We start from the raw sequence: 7,745 nt of genomic DNA on the forward strand, positions 1-7,745 counted from the left end.
CGGTGAAATGGCAAATGACCTTCAATGTCTCTAAGTGTAGCGATTTCCTCCTCCAGGAATTCCTCACTGCATATCCTGTAGGCACGCAGGAAGAAGCCCATGACTACCCCCTTTTTCGTCCTCTCATTATGTGCCGACAGGTAGTGTATGAAGTCGTCACGGTTCGTAGGCTTTCTGTAAACCCTGAATTGGAGGCCCTCAGTTGTCTTTATTAACAGGGTATCCAGAAACGGGAGCTTTCCCTCTTCTTCCTCTTCCATAGTGAATTGGATCTGCGGATTCACTCTATTTAATTGTCTCCTGATGTCATCCAGGTCTGTCCTGTTTGGAGCGATTATAAGCACATCGTCCACGTACCTGAGCCATATTGCCCTCCTGGAGGAGGAAATCGAATACGTCATCGCGGCCTTCTTGAAACTTGGCTACCCCAAGGGATTGATCCTGAGCTTAAGACGAAGAGCGGGAGAAATCATCCACATAAGCAAATTAAAAGAAAGAGAGGGCAACGCCACCAACAGAACATCGTACATGGCGCTTCCTAACTCCGAGAAGATAGGAGGTATTAATAGAATGCTCAGGAGCACGGAAGTAAAAGCAGCGATAACATCGGGAACGAAGATCGGTGATATACTAAAAAGCGGAACCAAGATGAGGGGGAGTGAGGACAGCGTCGTGTATAAGATCCCATGCACATCATGCGATAAAGCATATTATGGAGAGACGAAGAGGGGGCTTAACACAAGGATCAGGGAACCCAAGGCCGACCTCCGTCACCATAGGCTCACCAACGCAATGGTGGTGCATGTAGACGAATCTGGGCACCTCCCACAATGGAACCGAGCCGAAATATTACACAAAGCTGCTTACATCACTACTCATCCTAACATCAACGGTAAGGCTGGAAGCTTCACCTGGGCTAAATCCTGGGCAAGTATAGCGCTTTACGATTGGCTGTCTCAACGGGCCAATCAGAACACAGCATTCTACACTCGCATACCACCTTGAGCCCCAAAGCATGTATATAAACTCTGCACGTATCCAGTGAGCTCATTCCTTTAAGAAATTCAATAGACGAAACGTCGGCAGACGGGTTTACACCACCCGCCCGCCTGCCCCCCCCCCCCCCCTCGCACCGCCACTGGATCAACTCTACAGGATTTCAAACCCAACCTGGAGAAAAGCAGGCTACTCAGACCCCACCTGTGGCTTAACAGGAACGCGCTCTACACACGGGAAGTGAACTCTACTCACTTCCCGTAAGGTACACACACACACCTCTCACGAACATAGCCACGCCACACGCACAAACATCTACACTTCCTTTTTTTTCGACTAAAATTCGCTTCCTTTCTAACTTTCTCTTATACTACATCTTCTCACTTCAGTTTACCTCCCACCAAAGATTTTTCCGTTTTTCCACCTCTCTCTACTACTACGCCTCCTACCATTATCTAGACTTTCGTTGGTGATCCTAATCCCAATCCCTGCGTCGGCGCCCCCGTCCAAGCTCCCAGTCCATTTCTCCCGAGCCACGACCACCAACTGCCCCAAATCGCTCGCTAATTCGCCCGGTGGCAATAGCCCTCTTTTATACGCTACTATCTTTTCATTTTCTTACAGACATTCTTCCCCTCCCACAAAAACCGATCCCGCGTAAGCGAGTGGTCTTTCCTAGGAATTTAGAATTCAGAATTCCTTTGAGAAAGTCAATAGACGAAACGTCAGGAACAAAAGCTTCACTTCCAGTCCATGTTTCCTTTGCCGTGTTGATGTCATAGATCCAAACTCCAAAAGGAACAGTAAACAAAAGAAAAGTATGGTAGTTGTAGCTTCAGGAGCTCTTGCTGGATTAGGAACATCCAATTTTGCCTTCTTTGCTGATTTAAAGGTTTCTATGAATAGGCTGAATGAGAAAATTGCAAAAAATGATAATTTATAAACAAGTGTAAAGAACATTGAGGAGTTGATATCTGAAATTACAGATTATTTAGAGAGTCTCAGTTTAAAACAATCTGAACAAAAGAAAACAATACCTTTTTCTCATTACCTGATGCAATGCATTTGAAATCAACCGAGATGCAATCTCAGTTGGAATCCTTTGTGCCAGATTTAGTTCTTGCAAATTCTGGTCAAGTCACATCCTCTCTTCTCCCAATACCTCAACTTATAAGAATAACTAACTCAGCAAAGAGGGATTGGAATTTTAAACCTTTCTTTGATGATGTCAATGTGGCATTCTATTTCCCATTATTAACTGCATGTTCAAATGTTTCCTCAGTGATAACAGAAGTTCCTTTTTCTTCTGATTTTAGATACATGTACAAACTGATACCCTTCCCTATAAAGGTAAATAATTCACTATATGAAGTGGATATTCCAGTTGTAGATCCACTTAATTATCCTTTCTATAGACAACCTAAAGGAGAGCACAATATCTAATGATAAACTTGAAAGTTGTAAGATCACTAACAAGAATCATCATCTTTGTCATTCTTCCCTTTTTGTGTTCCATGAACCTTTGAAAAACTTGTGAAGCTTTGCTTGTCAGAAATGTGTCTGTAATGAATAATTGTCATTACAGGAAGATTGTGGTAAACCAGATTTCTCATAGTAACATGGAAGGTTCCCGTTATTTATTTTTCCCAAATAAAACAAGGGTTTTGGTTGTTTGTCCAGGTTTAAGTCCTGAATTAGATTAAGTTGAAGGTCTTATCTCAGTCTTTGACAACTGTGAAATACATGTACACACATTTTCCACTATTGCTAATACCCTTAGTACCATGCATTTGACTGAACATTTAAATCTCACAAACTTCAACATCACATTACCTGAAAACTCCCCCTTTGAAAATTAGGAGATCAATGTTAAGATCTTCCTCAAATGATTCCTCTACCAATTATATAATAATTCTCAGTGTCCTCATTTCTTCAATAGTAATTGCTGCTCTAACTTCAATTTTTATATTCAGGAAGATGTCGACATTTAATACTATTCAACACATACCTGCTTGAATTGTTTTTCTTTTAAAGGTGTTACAAATATTTATGCATTTTGGATAGCTTGCTTATTTCTTTGTTATGCATGACATATGTTTTGATGACACCATCCATTGAAGGATAATACTTTTAACACTTTTGTCAGTTTATGCAAATAGAGTTTTAAATAGCTTCTTGTATATGATATTTTTCAAGTATATATTTCAGTAAAGCCCTGTATGAGGGTAGTAGAAAAAGGTTGGTCAAGATGACCAAGAGTAGTTGCTGAGCCCTGTAAGAGGCTGGTAGATAAAGGTAGACAAGGTAGATAGAGGGGTAGGTGGTGAGAATTTCATTTTTATGTGTTGAATGTTTGGTAAATAATAGCTGTAAAGGAGTTGCATAATCTCACTCCTCATTTAAAGTTTATAAACAACTGCCAGGGACCCAATTTTATTGCTGTATTATGTTAATCCAACAAAAAGCCACTCATGGATCAATATTGTGATTGCTTGAGTAAGCAGTATTGCTTATGATGTTTGTAACAGTCTTTCTGATTGGAGAATGGAATGGGTGGAGAAATTTTTATTGGTTCATGGGGGTAGAGTCACACCTTTAGGGGAGGCATTTAGATGTATGAGTAGAGATCATTGGACTGGGGAAGTCATGACCTTGATGCAAAGTGGTTTAGGGGGTAAATTGAGGATTCCAGTTGGGAGTCCCTTGGTGTAAATTGACAAGCCAAGTGTAATATTATTCAAGAAGAAAAGGAAACATTCACCTCTGTTTAATTCACCTTTGTAAACATTACCTACTTTCTACAGAAAGATATGGTGAATGACATTCTTACGTAAGACAGTGATGAAAAGAAAGTTGAAAGTGAAAGAACAAATACAAAACCATAGAAGGGAACACTAACAATAAAGTAAACTGTAGTTACTACAGTATTTGCTATGGAGGTGACGGGAGTAACAGTAGGCTAATGTAAAATGATCTAGACCCTAATTTTACATGGAGCCAAGAATGGGAAATGAAGTTCAATATAAGAAATTACAAAGTACTGGGGATGACAGCTGCAAACGACTATCTTTATACTATTCCTTGGAAGGTGAACCCATTACAAAAGTAAATGAGATTGAACGGGTCAGGGTTCGTATCCCATGGCGGAGCTTCTAAAAATGTTCAATCTGTCTTAAAACATACACAACTTGTCGGAGGGCTCGCCTAATACGGGATTAGATGAAAATGAGACTAGATCTTCCAATGTTACGTGAAGCGTGGTCGGGGACTTGTACAGTCCTTTTGAACCATCACCATGTAGCATGGTCGCTAGCGTCTTGGCCTCGTGATTATCGACGCACGGGTCAGGGTTCGTATCCCATGGCGGAGCTTCTAAAAATGTTCAATCTGTCTTAAAACATACACAACTTGTCGGAGGGCTCGCCTAATACGGGATTAGATGAAAATGAGACTAGATCTTCCAATGTTACGTGAAGCGTGGTCGGGGACTAGTACAGTCCTTTTGAACCATCACCATGTAGCATGGTCGCTAGCGTCTTGGCCTCGTGATTATCGACGCACGGGTCAGGGTTCGTATCCCATGGCGGAGCTTCTAAGAATGTTCAATACATACATATATATACATATATATATATATATATATATATATACATATATATGTATTGTCTTATAATGTCACCATATGACATTGTTTTGACAGTTACTTTGGGCATGGCTTTACCAAAGTGAAAAACTGGCCAGAACGCGTTTTCACACTACTTAGTGCTTCATCAGTGGCTAGACTGTGAATATCTGATTGAATTATTGTGTTTATATATTGTTGGTGGTGGTCTGATATTACATTTTGGGGCTTCTGATTGGCTAGTGGGCTGGACTGGGACTCCCAAGCTATTCTACTTCCTCATTGGTCGGCTGTTGTGTGACGTCATCAGTATTGTGCCTTCTTTCAGTGGGCTTAGATCTCCTTACGCTAGGGAGGGCTTCTAAATCCCTAGTTTGTATATTAAGATTGGGAGATGTTTCTTTAATAAAGAGAGCTTCGAGGATAGGTAGCCTTCTATGGTCTTGATTTGTTGCCAGCACTTCTGTGTTTTCTATTAGAGTTTCTTTATTTAAATTTCTTTTGTGAGCAGAGTGATGGTGGTTTCTGGGAGCTCCTGAAGAGAGGTGGTATGATAACCGGCGTGAGAGCTTCATTGTTGTCATGCCAATATAGTTTGAAGGTTGGGATGCACAGTTCCCAAGTTTACACGTGTACCTATATATGACGTGAGTTCTCTGAAGGTCACTTTTACTTTCTCTTATATTATTCTTTAGTAGCAGTTGAGATGTCTTTTTATTTTGATAATATATAATCAGTTGTACTTTAGAGTTTTCTTCTTTAGGTTTAATATTTCACAGTGACTAAGAGCTCTTCTAATATAAGCGCTGATGGTAGAATCTTTGTATCTTTGGGGACATTCGCTAGTCCCATTTAGGCAATGTCCTGAATTAGATGCTTTTATGTACACAGATGTGTCATATGTGCCTTCATCTCTCTGTTTTACTAATGTGTCTAAAAAGGGAAGGGACCCATTTATGCTGTGCTCAATTGTAAAATTGATGTTTGGAATGTTGCACCAAAGAAGCCCCCTTTATGTGCCCTAGAGGAAATAAATATTGCCAAACCGATGGTGTTGCAATGGGATCACCACTTGGAGTACTTTTTGCTAACTTTTTTATGGGTAGCATCGAAAATGAAATTTTCGCAAATCTGCAAAAACCTCACATTTACTGCAGATATATAGACGATATTTTCGTCAAAGCTGAAAATTGCCAACAAATAGACGATCTAAAAGAACGATTAATAGAGACATCTGGCATCAATTTTACAATTGAGCACAGCATAAATGGGTCCCTTCCCTTTTTAGACACATTAGTAAAGATACAAAGATTCTACCATCAGCGCTTATATTAGAAGAGCTCTTAGTCACTGTAATAATTGGGAAACAGTACATAATGAGTTAGAAAGAGCTTCTCAGACCCTTATGAATAATGGATTCGCCAATAAGGATATAGAGCGAATCACAAAAAGAACTTTAGATCTAAAGTACAACTGATTATATATTATCAAAATAAAAAGACATCTCAACTGCTACTAAAGAATAATATAAGAGAAAGTAAAAGTGACCTTCAGAGAACTCACGTCATATATAGGTACACGTGTAAACTTGGGAACTGTGCATCCCAACCTTCAAACTATATTGGCATGACAACAATGAAGCTCTCACGCCGGTTATCATACCACCTCTCTTCAGGAGCTCCCAGAAACCACCATCACGAAGCTCTCTTTATTAAAGAAAAATCTCCCAATCTTAATATACAAACTAGGGATTTAGAAGCCCTCCCTAGCGTAAGGAGATCTAAGCCCACTGAAAGAATGCAAAATACTGATGACGTCACACAACAGCCGACCAATGAGGAAGTAGATTAGCTTGGGAGTCCCAGTCCAGCCCACTAGCCAATCAGAAGCCCCAAAATGTAATATCAGATATATAAACACAATAATTCAATCAGATATTCACAGTCTAGCCACTGATGAAGCACTAAGTAGTGTGAAAACGCGTTCTGGCCAGTTTTTCACTTTGGTAAAGCCATGCCCAAAGTAACTGACAAAACAATGTCATATGGTGACATTATAAGACAACTTCATATATACAATGAATATATATATATATATATATATATATATATATATATATATATATATATATATATATGTATATATATATATACATATGTATATACATTATATATATATATACATACATATATACATATATATACATATATATATTACCTATATATATACATATATATACATACATATATATACATTTTCTAAACAGAAATGTAGTAGCACATTTGTAAATTACACACAGGAACCCACAGTCGGAGAAAGAATAAACTTCGAATAAAGAAAAATCCTATATTTCGGCTATCAACTGTAGCCCTCTTCAGGAAAGTACATAAGATAGAGAACAGAGGGGACTTATAAACTACAGTAAGAAGAGATGTGGACAGTTGACCTCACTCATGCGCGGGGCAAACTGGGGTGGCGGAGGAGGGAGGAGGTGAGGAAAGGGGAGGATGTAGCGTTCGCACCAACTTGCTTACTGCTGCGCGTGAGATTATATCAGGTGTCCACTGCCCTTTAGATATTTTAATATTAGGGCATTCCTCAATTAATGCTGATTCGACTATTTTCCTCCTGAAACCGCAGTGGGACTTGAACACTAATCTGGCCTTACCCCAGTCGAAAGAATGATTCTTATTTTTGACATGAAGAAATACAGCCGAATTTTCTTGCCCATACCTAATTGACCTTTTATGTTCTGCCAATCTAGTGTTCAGGTCTCTCCCGGTTTGACCCAAGTAAACAAAATCACAATCTTTGCAGGGCAAACAATAAACACCAGGTGACTCAACTTCCTTCGGTTTTTGTTGAACGTTCACAATTTGCTTATGCACGGTGTTAGGATAGTGATAGGCAATAGTGAGACGTTCATGAGGAAACAATTTAGTAGAAGAACTGATGGTATTATTAAATGGAATTTTTAAAATGTCCTTAAAGGAGCGGTGAAAACTTGAGGGGACGGAAGTTTTAAAATGGTTGGCCCTAGCCTTACTGAGGGCTTGGTCCAGAAACCAAGGTGGATAAGCCAACTTCTCAAGTTGACATTTGATCACCTCAATCTCATGGTCCAGAA

This window comes from Oratosquilla oratoria, chromosome 12 (genome assembly GCF_046742065.1).
Source record: "Oratosquilla oratoria isolate Oo_2021 chromosome 12, ASM4674206v1, whole genome shotgun sequence".
Taxonomy (NCBI): Eukaryota; Metazoa; Arthropoda; class Malacostraca; order Stomatopoda; family Squillidae; genus Oratosquilla; species Oratosquilla oratoria.